Genomic DNA, 17,548 nt, shown 5'->3' with positions numbered 1-17,548 from the left:
TCGAACCATCAAACTCCCTCCCTCTAATCAGACCAGGCGGAAAGGGGCTGGGGGTCAAACACATTTACACAACATCCAAAAGATAGGGGAAGGAAGGCTGACAGAGTCACAACACAAGCTCGCTGAAGCTGCATGTCTTATACAGAACGCCACAGGAATCACTATCTGTTTCTGTCTTGATCATCCAACCACGATAGTTATTGTGTCACTGAGAAAGATTCTAATTTCTAATAATAGATTAGAGGCACAATAAGGCACAGAGATCTTCTTGACGTCTCAATAGTAACAGAAACAATCTCACGTCACGTCACATCAACAAAACAACAATGGGGATGGATTTAGGAAGGCACAGTCACCACACCTTTCCAGACTCACCCTACTGACTCCTCTCCTCAGACGGGCGTGGGGTGTGTTTGTGTGAATCACACAGCTTTGTTGACTGGATCTACCCAACCAATCATATTGAGCTGTTCTGTGAGGTCAAAGGTTATTGTTGGGTTGGACAGTGTTCGGGGTGTTTGGAAGGGATTTGGGGTTGAGGGAGGATCTACTTGAAGGCTCTTTTTTATTTTCCCAGAAGTACTGAGTTATGTAGTAGGATTTAGAAATGTGGAGCTAATGTTGTAAACCATGATTGACCACACACATCTGAACAGTAGGTGGCGACATGCACCTTTAACATTGGTTTGCACACCGCCATTATATCAAACAAGAAGAAGACTAAGACGAAGAAGAAGATTTTACTTGTCATGAGACCAACACAATCTCCTGGGGAAACCATTCCCTGTAGATACATACAGTAACCTACATGAGTAAAATTTGAATAGAGAGAAAGTGTGTAGGTACAGTAGAAAGAAGGAAAAGAGAGAGAGGGAAAGTGTAAAGGATGTTTACTTACAGTGACTATCAGTACTCTCATCCTCCTTTTGTCAACAGTATATCGAAAAGGTTGGTTTCTGAACTGACAGACAGTGAGAGGGAGAGGGAGAGCGAGATAGAGAGAGAGACGTGTAACCACGTGGCTACAAACCACACGGCTAACAACATTGGACACATTATGGAACACAAAGCCTTTACTATTTCATCCTAGAATATCCGAGGCCTGAGGTCATCTGCCTTTGGCCTAAAGAGCAGGAATCTGGACTTCACCAAAGAAATCAGAAATACAGACATTGTCATCCTACAAAAAAACATGGTATAGAGAAGATGGATCCACTGGTTGCCCTCGAAGTTACAGAGAACTGGTAGTCCCATCCACCAAATGACCAGGTGTAAAACAGGGAAGGGACTCAAGAGGTATGCTAATTTCATCAAAATAGGAACATTTGACTAGAAATTCAAAAGGAAATTATCTCAACAGAGAAAAATGTCCTGCTGTGTACTCCCTATATCCCCCCACAAGAATCCCCATACTTTAATGAAGACAGCTTCTCCATCCTGGAGGGGGAAATCAATCATTTCCAGGCCCAGGGACATTTCCAGGCCCAGGTACATGTACTAGTCTGTGGTGACCTAAATGCCAGAACTGGACAAGAACCTGACACCCTCAGCACACAGGGGAACAAACACCTACCTGGAGGAAACAGAATTCCCTCCCCCATATGCCCCCCTAGGCACAACTACGACAACATAACCAACAAAAACTCCTGTAGCTCTGTCCCAAGCTGGGTATGTAAATAGTGGTGGAAAAAGTACTAAATTGTCATACTTAAGTAAAAATAAAGATACCTTAACAGAAAATGACTCAAGTAAAAGTGAAAGTCACCCAGTAAAATACTATTTGAGTGAAAGTCTTTGGTTTTAAGTATCAAAAGCAAATGGAATTGTTCAAATGTATTTAAGTTTCAAAAGTAAAAATACTGTCACGTACTGTCACGTTCTGACCTTAGTTCCTTTGTTTTGTCTTTGTTTTAGTATGGTCGGTCGGGCGTGAGTTGGGGTGGGCAGTCTATGTTCTTTTTTCTATAATTTGGGTTTTCTGTGTTTGGCCTGGCATGGTTCTCAATCAGAGGCAGCTGTCAATCGTTGTCCCTGATTGAGAACCATACTTAGGTAGCCTGGTTTCACCGTTGAGTTGTGGGTGATTATTTTTTTCTGTTTCAGTGTTTGCACCATTCGGGACTGTTTCGGTTTTCATTTTGATTCTCTTGTTCGTTTGTATTTTGTATTAATTTTCCATTAAATCACATTATGGATACATACCACGCTGCATTTTGGTCCTCCGATCCTTCCTACTACTCCTCCTCCTCAGAGGAAGAAGAAACCCATTACAATGGCACCATTTTATTTTTGTATTTATTTTATTTACAGATAGCCAGGGGCACATTCCATCACTCAGACATAATTTACAAGCAAAGCATTTGTGTTTAGTGAGTGTAAGGAATTTTATAATATCTGTAAATTATAGGAACACTTGTAATTACAAAAGTACAATGCTTGATGTTTTGCTTTAAATTGAGATCAAGGATCAGTGGTAGGCACATTGCACGTGCATGAAGAGGCAATTGTACAAAGTCATACAAAGCCCTTAACAGATGGATAAAGGGAACTAAGAGTTCCTGTTGATGCTATGTTCCAGTCTTACTTCTGCTAGCACATGATAGCAATAAGAGGAAGAAGGATTGGGAAACGAACTGCCAATAACGCAATAAACTGAACAGCCTAGCAGAGACATCAATCAAATGTATTTATAAAGCCCTTTTTACATCAGCCGTCTAAAACCGCAAACAGCAAGCAATGCAGATGTCGAAGCACAGTGGCTAGGAAAAACTCCCCAGCAAAGCATAAACCTGGAAGAAAATTAGAGAGGAACTAGGCTCTGAGGGGTGGCCAGTCCTCTTCTGGCTGTGCTGGATGGAGATTATAACAGTACATGGCCAAGATGTTCAAACGTTCATAGATGACCAGCAAGGTCAAATAATAATAATCACAGTGGTTGTAGAGGGTGCAACAAGTCAGCACCTCAGGAGTAAATGTCAGTTGGCTTTTCATAGCCAATCATTCAGAGTTAGAGACAGCGGGTGCGGTAGAGAGAGAATACAAAACAGCAGGTGGGGAACAAGGTAACACAACCGGTGAACAGGTCAGGGTTCCATAGCTGCAGGCAGAACAGTTGAAACTGGAGAAGCAGCAGGTGGACTGGGGACATCAGGTGGACTGGGGACAGCAAGGAGTCATCAGGCCAGGTAGTCCTGAGACATGGTCCTAGGCCTCAAATCCTCAGAGAGAAGAGAGAAAGAGAGAAAGAGAGAAAGAAAGAAAGAAAAAAAGAGTTAGAGGGAGCACACTTAAATTCACACAGGACAACGAATAAGACAGGAGAAATACTCCAGATATAACAGACTGATCCTAGCCCCCTGAGACATAAACTATTGCAGCATAAATACTGGAGGCTGAGACAGGAGGGGTCGGGAGACACTGTGGCCTCGTCCGACAATACCCCCGGACAGGGCCAACCAGGCAGGATATATCCCCACCCACTTTGCCAAAGCACAGCCCCCACACCACAAGAGGGATATCTTCAAACCACCAACTTACTACCCTGAGACAAGGCCAAGTATAGCCCACAAAGATCTTCTCCACGACACAAACCCGAGGGAGGCGCCAACCCAGACAGGAAGATCACGTCAGTGACTCAACCCACTGAAGTGACGCTCCCCTCCTAGAGACAGCATGGAAGAGCACCAGTAAGCCAGTGACTCAGCCCCTGTAATAGGGTTAGAGGCAGAAAATCTCAGTGGAGAGAGGGGAACCGGCCAGGCAGAGACAGCAAGGGCTGGTTCGTCGCACAAGTGTCATCTTCACACCCCTGGGCCAGACTCCACTCAATCATAGGACCTACTGAAGAGATCTGTATTTGTATTTACTATGGATCCCCATTAGCTGTTGCCTTGGGAGCAGCTACTCTTCCTGGGGTCCAGCAAAGTTAAGGCCATTTATACAATTTTAGAAACATTACAATACATTCACAGATTTCACAACACACTGTGTGCCCTCGGGCCCCTACTCCACCACTACCACATATCTACAGTACAAATCCAAGAGATGAGTCTTCAATAAAGACTTGAAGGTCGAGACAGTGTCTGCGTCTCTCACATGGATAGGCAGACCATTCCATAAAAATGGAGCTCTATAGGAGAAAGCCCTGCCTCCAGCTGTTTGCTTTGAGATTCTAGGGACAAGAAGGAGGCCTGCGTCTTGTAACTGTGTACGGCAGGACCAAATCCGAAAGATAGGTAGGAGCAAGCCCATGTAATGGGCTTTGTAGGTTAGCAGTAAAACCTTGAAATCAGCCCTAGCCTTAACAGGAAGCCAGTGTAGGGAGGCTAGCACTAGATGATCACATTTTTTGGTTCTAGTCAGGATTCTAGCAGCCGTGTTTAGCACTAACTGAAGTGTATTTAGTGCTTTATCTGAGTAGTCAGAAAGTAGAGCATTGCAGTAGTCTAACCTAGAAGTAACAAAAGCATGGATTAATTTTTCTGCGTAATTTTTGGAGAGAAAGTTTCTGATACAAACACATCTTTGTATTAGCAACTGATAATTATGAACTTATATGGCGTTAAAGTTAAGGCACATCACCCTGGGCAGGGTGAACCACAGTAGGGGATAAAAAGGGAAAACATCATCTTTTGAACTGAGTGTCCTGCTGAGTGTAAACTCTGGGTTGCAATCCTTATTAAACAAACTAACCTCTGATGAAATACGTTTCCTGTGGTCTCTTATGAACATATGGCATTAATGACTTACTGTACATGAGTCCACCAGATCAGATGCAGTAGGGATGACAAAAGATGTTCTCTTGATAAGTGTACGAATTGGACCATTTTCCTGTCAAAATGTAACGAGTTCTTTTGGGTGTCAGGGAAAATGTATGGAGTAAAAAGTACATTGTTTTCTTTAGGAATTTAGTGAAGTAAAAGTTAAATAGTAAAGTAAAGTACAGATACCAAAAAAAGGACTAAAGTAGTATTTTTACTTAAGTACTTTACACCACTGTAAATAGTCAATGGTAGGCTTCGAAGGGACTCCTTAAGTACTTTACAGCACTGTAAATAGTCAATGGTAGGCTTCGAAGGGACTCCTTAAGTACTTTACAGCACTGTAAATAGTCAATGGTAGGCTTCGAAGGGACTCCTTAAGTACTTTACAGCACTGTAAATAGTCAATGGTAGGCTTCGAGGGGAATCCTACTGTAGGTACACCTATAGCTCATCTCTTGGCATTAGTACTGTACACTACTTTATCACTAACCTCTACCCAGAGTCTCTCAGAGCATTCACAATCAGCCCACTGACACCCCTATCAGATCACAGCAAAATCACAGTCTACTTGAATAGAGCAATACTCAATCATGAGGCATCAAAGCCAAAGGAACGGAATAATATGAAGAAATGCTATAGATAGAAGGAAAGTAGTGTGGAAACCTACCAATAAACAATTAGACAACAATCAATTCAATCCCTTTCAGACAACTTCCTGGACAAAACATTTCACTGTAATAGTGAAGGTGTAAACTTAGCAGTAGAAAACCTAAACATTATATTTGTCCTCTCAAATCTAAACATTTCAACCAGAAAACTTAAGAAAATCAACCACATTGACAAATGGTTTGATGAAGAATGTAAAAACCTAAGAAAGAAATTCAGAAAATCTATCCAACCAAAAACATAGAGACCCAGAAAACCTGAGCCTATGTCTTCACTATGGTGAATCACTAAAACAATACAGAAATACATACACAACGGGAAAAAACGTCAGAAATCAGCTCAATGTAATTGAAGAATCTATAGACTCTAGTCACTTTTGGGAAAATTGGAAAACACTAAACAAACAACAACACGAAGAGTTATCTATCCAACACAGAGATTTATCCCATCTTTTTGGTCCTATAACAAACAGAAAAAACATATACACTACCGTTCAAAAGTTTGGGGTCACTTAGAAATGTCTTTGTTTTTGAAAGAAAAGCACATTTCTTGTCCATTAAAATAAAATAAAATAGATCAGAAATACAGTGTAGACATTGCTAATGTTGTAAACGACTATTGCAGCTGGAAACGGCAGATTTTGAATGAAATATCTACATAGGCGTGCAGAGGCCCATTATCAGCAACCATCACTCCTGTGTTCCAATGGCACGCTGTGTAAGCTAATCCAAATGTATCATTTTAAAAGGCTAATTGATCCCTTTTGCAATTATGTTAGCACAGCTGAAAATTGATGTCCTGATTAAAGAAGCAATAAAACTGGCCTTCTTTAGACTTGTTGAGTATCTGGAGCATCAGCATTTGTGGGTTCGATTACAGGCTCAAAATAGCAAGAAACAAAAGCCTTTCTTCTGAAACTCATCATTCTATTCTTGTTCTGAATGAAGGCTGTTCCATGCGAGAAATTGCCAAGAAACTGAAGATCTCGTACAACACTGTGTACTGCTTCCTTCACAGAACAGCGCAAACTGGCTCTAACCAGAATATAAAGAGGATTGGGAGGCCCCGGTGCACAACTGAGAAAGAGGACAAGTACATTAGAGTGTCTAGTTTGAGAAACCTTTGCCCCAGTCTGAGGTCCTGAGCGCTCTGGATCACGTTTTCATCAATGATCTCTCTATGCTTTGCTCCGTTCTGCCTAGAAAGCCAGCATCCCGGAGTCGCCTCTCCACTGTTGACGTTGAGACGGGTGTTTTGCAGGTACCATTTAATGAAGCTGCCAGTTGAGGACATGTTCACCCGATATGGATGAAAATAACCTCAAATTAAAGCTGACATTTTAAGCCAAAGTGCTGGAGTACAGACGCAAAACAACAGAATTGTCACTGTCCCAATACTTTTGGAACTCACAGTAGTTTATTAGGATCTCCATTAGCTATTGCACATGCAGCAGCTACTCTTCTGGGGTTCACAAACAACTTAAAAATACATGACTGAGTACAGAACAGTTATAGATAAGAACAACATAAGATAATATTACATAAAGGTTTTTTTTAAACACCAAAAAAAACTATTAGGAGTAATACAGTGCATACGGAAAGTATTCAGACCCATTGACTTTTTCAACATTTTGTTACGTTACAGCCTTGTTCTTAAACCGATTAAATTGTTTTTTCCCCTCATCAATCTACACACAATACCCTATAATGACAAAGCAAAGACAGATTTTTAGAAATGTTTGAAAATGTATAAAAATGTAAAAATGTAATATCAAATTTAAGTATTCAGACCCTTTACTCAGTACTTTGTTGAAGCATATTTGGCGGCGATTACAGCCTCAAGTCTTCTTGGGTATGACGCTGTATTTGGGGAGTTTCTCCCATTCTTCTCTGCAGATCCTCTCAAGCTCTGTCAGGTTGGATGGGGAGCGTTGCTGCACAACTATTTTCAGGTCTCTCCAGAGATGTTCGATCGGGTTCAAGTCTGAGCTCTGGCTGGACCACTCAAGGACATTCTGCGTTGTCTTGGCTGTGTGCTTAGGGTCGCTGTCCTGTTGGAAGGTGAACCTTTGCCCCAGTCTGAGGTCCTGAGCGCTCTGGATCACGTTTTCATCAATGATTTTTCTATGCTTTGCTCCGTTCATCTTTCCCTCGATACTGGCTAGTCTCCCAGCCCCTGCCACTGAAAAACATCCCCACAGCATGATGCTGCCACCACCATGCTTCCCCGTAGGGATGGTGCCTGGTTTCCTCCAGAAGTGATCTTGGGACACAGGCCAAACAATTCAATCTTGTTATCATCAGACCAGAGAATCTTGTTTCTCATGGTCTGAGAGTCATTTACATACATTTTGGCAAACTCCAAGTGGGCTGGAAGGTTCCCCCATCTCCACAGAGGAACTCTGGAGCTCTGTCAGAGTGACCATTGGGTTCTTTGTCACTTCCCTGACAAAGGCTCGTCTCCCCCGATTGCTCAGTTTGGCCGGGCGGCCAGCACTAGGAAGAGTCTTTGTGGTTCCCAACTTCTTCCATTTAGGAATGATGGAAGCCACTCTGTTCTTGTTGACCTTCAATGCTGCAGATGTTTTTTGGTAACCTTCCCCAGATCTGTGCCTCGACACAATCCTGTGGAGGACCAAGACGGTCAAAATCCAAAATAAATGAATACATAAATAAATAAATACATCAATAAATATATATGCACGTAAATGTAAAAATAAATGAATGTACACGTAAATCAATCAATAAATAACACAATTTGATAAAAATTAGTACTTTTGCATTTTGCCAAAATATGTATTTTCCCTACTTATTTATTTCTCTGTTCATTTATTTCCTTGTCCATTTATTCCTGTTTTTATTTATTTCCCTATTTATTTATTATTGTCAACTATTATTTATTTACTTCTGTATTTCTTCGTCTCTATGCAAATGATGAGGCGGAACTTTAACATTCCGGCATAGCAATCAAGCACAGAGTGCGGATAGGCTGTAGATCCTCCCTAGATAGGGCGAAAGAGGCTCACTGTGTGTATGTCTAAGAGTGTCAGTGTCTGAGCTTCTTCGAGAGGCGGCGGATCTGCTTGGAGGAATAGAGTACTGTAAGTATAATGAGACATACTCTGAAAGTATAAATTCGATTTTTGCTGGGCGTCAGTTGAACATTATTTTACGTGTACGTTTCGCGCACATTGAAAGCACATGTTCAGACCGTTAACGTTAACTTAGCAAGCAGACTGACCAAAGGAACACATGTGTTCACCAAAGGGAAGAGTGCAGACTGGCCAAAGCTAGCTCGAATCATGTGCTTTTCACTCCACTGTTAGCATAGCTAGCATGCATGGTTGATTGTCTAGCAGTCCACAAAGAAAATATTTGAATATTTCCCTAGGTAGATATCTCTGAAATGGTGCGGTCAAGTTTAGAGGTAAGCATGGGTAACTTAGCAATATACTCCTCTGCAGTTTGAATTAAATTGTATAGCTACATATTTTATTCCGTTGATATGTAGGCCTAATGGTGCATGCTGATAATTTGTATTGTACAATTTAATTGTCAACAGCAAATTCATCTGGGACCTCATCTGGCACTGCTTCTAGCGTTTCATCTGGCGCTGCGTCTAGCGTTTCATCTGGCGCTGCGTCTAGCGTTTCATCTGGCACTGCTTCAAGCGTTTCATCTGGCGCTGCGTCTATCGTTTCATCTGGCGCTGCGTCTAGCGTTTCATCTGGCACTGCTTCAAGCGTTTCATCTGGCGCTGCGTCTAGCGTTTCATCTGGCGCTGCGTCTAGCGTTTCATCTGGCACTGCTTCAAGCGTTTCATCTGGCGCTGCGTCTAGCGTTTCATCTGGCGCTGCGTCTAGCGTTTCATCTGGCGCTGCGTCTAGCGTTTCGTCTGACACTTCAAGGGGTTGAGTAGCCTACAACATGTTGATGGTGAGCTAGCTAATATACAAATAATAATGTATTATAATATCATTTATAACCAAGTGTAAAGTAAGATTGTGCCTCCGATGACTGACGCTGTCTTGGGCGGAAATACACAACTACTGTCCCAAGCAGGATTGGTAAAGAGCACCTCCAGTGGGGTTGGGTGAGAGGCGCCTGAACTTTTGAGGTATGCCATCTGACAAAAGTTGTGCTGAAAAAGAATCATGGTCACACCACTTGATAGACAAAAGGGAGCCGGACGTTTAAAGTCAATCAACAGAGTGAACCAAATTGTTTTGTGCAATATTTTGACAATTTGATTTATGGTGTGCATAGGCATGCACAAATCTAAGTTTTAGAACATATAACTTTAATGTATAGAGAGTTTCTTGTTGAATTATGAAGAGATTCTTGCATAGTTGAATTCAATTTACATAGTGTATAATACTGGCCTTAGATTGACACCTGTACTCTGAGAAGCCTGATAACTATGGCTATTAAATATTAAATCCTACTCATGTGATTAATTAAAGCTAGTCTGGGCATGTAGTTATCAAGCTTCTCAGAGTATGGGTGCAGATCTAGGGTCAGTTTTTCTATCTAGCAAAGAATAAGGCTATAATATAGACATGGGGAAATTTGATCATAGATCTTCACCATAGTGCAAGAAGCTGGACAGCTGGCCCAAATATCACACCATTATGAAGGTCCTGTCAGTTAGAGATGTACACTCACTGGCCACTTTATTAGGTACATCTGCGTGTTAACGCAAATAGCCTGCTCCTTCGAACAGCGAATCATGTGGCTGTCTGCAACTCAATCTATAGAGTAGAGAGCTTTAGTTGTTGTTTGACCAAACAGAACGGGCAAGATGCGTAATCCAAGAAACTTTGACCTTGGTATGATTGTTGGTGCCACACATGGTGGTTCCAGCATCTCAAAAACAGCTGCCCTCCTGGGATTGTTACGCACTACAGTCTCTAGAGTTTACAGAGAATGGTGCGATAAACAAAACACATTCAGTGAGCGGCAGTTCTGGGGGCAAAAACGCCTTCTTAATGAGAGAGGTCAGAGGAGAATGTCCGTACTAATTTTATTGTTCAGAAATGTGGTGGGTACTCTCTTTGTTCCCTGGACTTTATCCTGCTTACTGTTCCAAATGTCCGAACTGAATTTGGTAAAAGGGCTTTTATGTACTCTGCGCCATCGTCTTGGAACGCCTTACAAAATACTTTTAAACTGGAAGAACTTGTCCCGATTGGTATTTTTAAATCACTAATGAATGATCTTGAGACTGATTCCCTGACATGTCAATGTTTTTAATTTTGTTATACTCTTGTGAATTCTTTGGTTTTTACTAGACTACTTGTAGTTTTTCATGTTTGTCTGTAATTTTTGTAATGACTTGGTGCTGACGCTCTTGAAAAATAGATTTTAAATCTCAATGAGCCCTTCCTGGTTAAATAAAGGTAATCTTTTTTTATTTTTTAAATTAAGCTAACAGAAAGGCCACGTGCTCAAATAACAGCTGTTTAAAACAGTGGTGTGCAGAAGGGCATCTCTTAATGTACAACCCTGTGAATAATTCAGGCTGTTGTGGAGGCAGAAGGGGGTTCTACCCAGTACCTAATACCTAGGTGTACCTAATAAAACGTGTATATACTGATAAAAATCAGATTTGCAAGTTATGTATATTTTTTGTTTTTCATTATCTCACAGGTAATCAAGAAAGTTCACAAGTTTTAACTTTGTTTCCAAAGTTGAGAGACAAGGGCGGGTTCGAGCTGCTTAACATTTCTGGAACTACACAAAGCCATCATCTTATACCTGTCCCATGCCCCAATCGGAGCTACAGTTTGCGATATCTGAAAGACCCTTGTGTCGTGCTACTCTACATTCGTCCGCTGTAAAGGAATTTGCGTATGGAGCATGTAAGTCTAATTTCTCAGTTTATGTACTTTTAATTAACTTTAGAGCACTTACTAATCCAAAGTAGATATGTTGAGTGTTAAGCAATATTTACAACAGATGATAACAAAAATAACACAAATCTATAGATGATAAGTGTCTTCTCTGTTTTTGTATTTATTTATGTAATTTTCTCATCAATTAGGAACTGAATGATTCAGTTGTTGCTCAAAGTGGATCATTGACACAATGCCTAAACTGTGAAGAACAACTTTACTTTGTACAAATAAGAAGGCACAGTGAAGCCTGCTCAAGGTAATGCTCTGAATGGGAAATTAATCATGGTGATGTTGGGGAAATATGATATTCTCCCTTTATGGAAGGTGCACTCATCATTACAAATGATGGTATGGCCATGTTGCACATCAAAACAGAACACTTAAGTAGTTTGATCATTTGTTAGTTTAGATGTGGAAAAGGTACAATTTATTTGAGCTGTTCTGGGTGTTAACTTCTTGATTCATTGTTGCTGCACATTTCTTTATGATAAAGATGATAATTACAACACTTCACTATCAGGCTATCAGCTGTTGTAGAGGGGAGTTATGAACATTTTCTGTTTAGATAACTGTTAGTATCTGATATACCTAACTCCTCAACGCTTCAAGTCAATCACAGGTTGAAAGGGCGGGGAGAATGAAGGTGCAGCTGTCCCTAGAGCCGGTGGGACAAGTTCCTCCACCGGTCAGCATCCAGTTGTAGATTTGGCAATGGAAGTGTGTCTGGAGACAGGTTCAGATGAGGGTTTATATTCTGAAGGTTTACAGATCAGTTTTAAGGGATTGGTAATTTAGCACGTCTTAGGGCTAGTTATTAATGTTAATGTACAATTTTCAGGTGTAGTACTTTCTATATGATACATTTAGTTGTATTCAATCGTCTTTCTTTACAAACACTTACATTCAATGCACTAACACTCACCTCGTGAAAATGGTGTGGACATAATGATGCATTCTGATTATTTTATATTTTTAATAACAACAGCAAGTTCATCTGGCACTTCAGCAGCAAGTGGTCCAGTATACACCGTTGATGGTAAGTACAATGTTCAGAAGAACCTATTATTTAGTACACTGTATCAACTGTCTCTGATGGGTAAAGTTTACACAAACATTTATTTACTTGTCGCACCTCATTGGACTGCTAATTCTTGCACGTTTTGGACATATCTGGTGATTTAGTGAATAATTTATTTGCATTTAATTTGCAGTATAGACACTGTTTTGGGTATGCATCTATACCTCAGAGAAATGCAGTTAACATTCTATATCGCTGTTATGCTTTTTATTGTTATTTGATATACTTTAGTAAACAGTGATTTACATTTTACATTCTAACGGTAATGGTTAAACAAAAAAATCAAAGCTGTACAATTTGAAAGATTAGAGAGCTAGGATGAAGGTAGTGACGGCCTAGGAACAGTCAGCTCGGGGATTTGAACTCGCAACCTTTCGGTTACTAGTCCAACACTCTAATCACTAAGCTACCCTGCCACCCCAATTTCCAATGGCCTTGCAGGCAGATGCATTCTAGATAGATCCTATTGGAGGAGGAACCTGAAGCTGAGTGGCCTACCCTCCATATATACTCCCATTATCCCTATTTAAAAGTCCTGTCTTAAAAGGTTTCCTCAAGGAAGTGCCTAGGCAGTCAAGCAGCAGAAGAGACGTGCCTTTTAGAAGCTCTGAGTAGTTGGCTAATCCAAATTGATGGCCACAAACAGAGGAAAATAATTGCTGGTTGTAAATAAAATAAAAATTGAAAGGAATTTCTAGGAAATGGTGATATTAATGCACTGCCTCATTTCTATATTGGATAAAGGAATTAAGTACATGAGGACAAATATTGAGTTGGTATGTGTTCTGGGTCCCTCTCAAAGAAACCAATGCTAATTGTGACTAACATCTCCTCTTTATAGATGGCAAACTATTTACTTTTGAAGCCAGGTGGGGTTTTCCAACTGTGGGAAACATACTGTTTAGGGAATATTGTGTGGTATATCAGAATTCCCATGCACTTGTTCTATGCCTGGCTGCACTACAAGGTGAACTGTAAGGCAAGTTACCCTCAAACTGTACAAGAGACTGAAATAAAAAAACAACTGATGCTTCATCTGATGTTTGAATATTTTTGATATATCTACAACATATCCACTCTATATGACTGCATTTACCATGAAATATGTTTTCCACCACACTGAGGGAGAAGGTGTCTCAACTGGCCAATCAACGTTAGGGGTGCCCTTGACAAACGAGGCTCGTCGCTCCTCCAGTTGAACTTGACCTTCACCTGCCTGCAGCTTTGCTGGATCCATTTTGTGCTCGTTTTCTGCAATAAAGCGCCTGATGTATATTAACCAACATTGGTGTTCATAAGGTCCAGAGTCTCAAAGGCCTGATAAAGACAAATACGTCCACTTTTACACCAGGTGAGGGGTTTCTTTATTGCCATGAACTGGGTCTGAGAGGAGCAGGACACCAGAGGCCACAATGAAGTGAAAAATAGATTCTGAGAAAATTCAAAAGTGTACAGGGTTCAGTGCAGGGGCATCCCAACTGCCTGTGTACACTCTGGGCTTGTAAAATTCAACTGAACAGGTCAAATACTGTTTTGAGTAATTAACGCAGAGGCCAGGGGAAATCTGGGTGGCCTAAATGCTAACAACCAGCCAGAGTCTTAAATGTAGCATGCCCATGGGTAAGGGGCCAGATCCAAACCAAAGCAATGCTAGAAATTCAAACAGGCATATTTCTGCCTTATGTCTCACTTCCTTAGAAAAATATTGGAATTTGTAATGTTTCTGCGTAATTACTGAGTTACCTCAGACAAGCCTGTCTGTTGAATTTAACAAGACGTTTTAGGAAGGACAAGCCCTTCTGAATAAACAACAACAAATTATGACTGTGTGCACTCCGCAGTTAGGAAGTCTTCTCTGCCTTGTACTGTAAGATATGGAATTTATAGCTCTAAAGCTGTATACATGTTCAAACAGTGTGGGACAGAGTGATAAGACATTACTCTTCTTTCTCAGCCCTCTGCTTTTTCTTATATTGAAATATGCTGCAAGGCCTTTGGCACAGTTCATTAATACAGTAAGATCCAGTATATCATGAATCCATTATTTGGGGAAGTTGAGAATATGTGACTGCAGGTAATTTACAGTGAACTGTTAATTCAGCACCCAGTAGACAGTGTTTCCTGTCACACACAGTGATGAACATGTGAGCTGTGCCTCAAGACCTCCCCAGTGTTAGAAATCTGACAGTAGATGGGCAGTGCAGCCGTTTGACCCATGAACTTTCCTGATGAGAGGGCGGTGTTTCAAGGTGATAAGGGCTTTAGCCCAGGGAATCCTGACACTGAATAAACCTGATGTAGTGTATTGTAACAGAAGCCAGATTTGGGGTCGCTCCACTTGCACTTCCACTAACACCTTATAACAAACTTCCCTCGGAGTCCAAACATTTAAGGAAGAAAATTATACAGTCTAGTGTGAAGGGGTCAGAGAGTGAAAAGGGAGAGGCCCATTTACACATATTAGTGTGCCCTACCAAGGTGACTGGCTTCCGTTGGTCTTGATAGGGTTTGTTGCACCTCATCCTGTTTGAGGCCCCCGCTCACGTTCCATCCCTTGCTCCCCACGCTGTGATGTGATGTCCTCGTTCCGTGGCCTGGCTCAAATTGAAATCATAAGTTGCTCCAGATACCGTTGCCTCTGTGTTCTGGGGGTCTGTGGAGAGTAGGCTGTGTCGGCAAGCCTTTCCACACTGTTGCAGTGTTCGCCCCAGATTATTACAGCATAGATAGCACTGAGGAATAGAAGGACTACAATGGTCATTACGGTGCGTGATATGGTGAGGGTGGTATTTTGAGTTTGCTTGTCTCAGGAGGGGCATGATTGATAGTTAGACATACATCACCAGAAATAAACGTTTTAATGTATTCTTTAAACAGTCGTGAAGAAGACATTCAGCTGAAGTTGAAGTGACACTTTTTGTTCTACTCTTTAGTTGAACTGCTCAGACGGTCTGTCTGCTCACTAGTGTAAAGACAGCAGCATGTCTTATCATTGACTGTTTCTCACCGCAGTTTTACTGAGACAGTCAATGGGGACTGGGCAAACTACAAATTCAAATTAAAGAATAGAATTGAGCGGTTATTGAACACCCTTTCTAAAGGCTCCACAAGTAAGCATCAGTAATGTTTGTTTACCATGCTTCCTGGTGTACTTTGGGCTTAAAAAAGGGGAGTCTATATACATTGTGTGCAAAAGGCATGAGAAGGTAGGCGAATAATTACAATTATGCAGATTAACACTGGAGTGATAAATGATCAGATGGTTATGTACAGGTAGAGATATTGGTGTGCAAAAGAGCAGAAAAATAAATAAATAAAAATAAAAACAGTATGGGGATGAGGTAGGTGAAAATGTACAGCTGCAGCGATCGGTTAGCTGCTCAGATAGCAGATGTTTGAAGTTGGTGAGGGAGATAAAAGTCTCCAACTTCAGCGATTTTTGCAATTCGTTCCAGTCACAGGCAGCAGAGAACTGGAACGAAAGGCGGCCAAATGAGGTGTTGGCTTTAGGGATGATCAGTGAGATACACCTGCTGGAGCGCGTGCTACGGATGGGTGTTGCCATCGTAACCAGTGAGCTGAGATAAGGCGGAGCTTTACCTAGCATGGACTTGTAGATGACCTGGAGCCAGTGGGTCTGGCGACGAATATGTAGCGAGGGCCAGCCGACTAGAGCATACAAGTCGCAGTGGTGGGTGGTATAAGGTGCTTTAGTGACAAAACGGATGGCACTGTGATAAACTGCATCCAGTTTGCTGAGTAGAGTGTTGGAAGCAATTTTGTAGATGACATCGCCGAAGTCGAGGATCGGTAGGATAGTCAGTTTTACTAGGGTAAGTTTGGCGGCGTCAGTGAAGGAGGCTTTGTTGCGGAATAGAAAGCCGACTCTTGATTTGATTTTCGATTGGAGATGTTTGATATGGGTCTGGAAGGAGAGTTTAGAGTCTAGCCAGACACCTAGGTACTTATAGATGTCCACATATTCAAGGTCGGAACCATCCAGGGTGGTGATGCTGGTCAGGCGTGCGGGTGCAGGCAGCGAACGGTTGAAAAGCATGCATTTGGTTTTACTAGCGTTTAAGAGCAGTTGGAGGCCACGGAAGGAGTGCTGTATGGCATTGAAGCTCGTTTGGAGGTTAGATAGCACAGTGTCCAAGGACGGGCCGGAAGTATATAGAATGGTGTCGTCTGCGTAGAGGTGGATCAGGGAATCGCCCGCAGCATGAGAAACATCATTGATATATACAGAGAAAAGAGTCGGCCCGAGAATTTAACCCTGTGGCACCCCCATAGAGACTGCCAGAGGACCGGACAGCATGCCCTCCGATTTGACACACTGAACTCTGTCTGCAAAGTAATTGGTGAACCAGGCAAGGCAGTCATCCGAAAAACCGAGGCTACTGAGTCTGCCGATAAGAATACGGTGATTGACAGAGTCGAAAGCCTTGGCAAGGTCTATGAAGACGGCTGCACAGTACTGTCTTTTATCGATGGCGGTTATGATATAGTTTAGTACCTTGAGCGTGGCTAAGGTACACCCGTGACCGGCTCGGAAACCAGATTGCACAGCGGAGAAGGTACGGTGGGATTCGAGATGGTCAGTGACCTGTTTGTTGACTTGGCTTTCGAAGACCTTAGATAGGCAGGGCAGGATGGATATAGGTCTGTAACAGTTTGGGTCCAGGGTGTTGCCCCCTTTGAAGAGGGGGATGACTGCGGCTGCTTTCCAATCCTTGGGGATCTCAGACGATATGAAAGAGAGGTTGAACAGGCTGGTAATAGGGGTTGCGACAATGGCGGCGGATAGTTTCAGGAATAGAGGGTCCAGATTGTCAAGCCCAGCTGATTTGTACGGGTCCAGGTTTTGCAGCTCTTTCAGAACATCTGCTATCTGGATTTGGGTAAAGGAGAACCTGTAGAGGCTTGGGCGAGTAGCTGCGGGGGGGGGGGGGGGGAGCTGTTGGCCGAGGTTGGAGTAGCCAGGCGGAAGGCTGCCATAGCTGCAGTGGTGACTGATTCCCCTCAGCGCGCAATCAATGGTGGTTCCAGCTGTCCTTGAAGAACTGCAGGTGCCTTTGGATTTGTAGAAGAAATCTCCAGTTCAGGGCATAGATGTGGATCTCTTCCTCTAGGTTGAGTAGACCC

Source organism: Oncorhynchus clarkii, chromosome 27 (genome assembly GCF_045791955.1).
Source record: "Oncorhynchus clarkii lewisi isolate Uvic-CL-2024 chromosome 27, UVic_Ocla_1.0, whole genome shotgun sequence".
NCBI lineage: Eukaryota > Metazoa > Chordata > Actinopteri > Salmoniformes > Salmonidae > Oncorhynchus > Oncorhynchus clarkii.
This window is presented reverse-complemented; position numbering follows the sequence as displayed.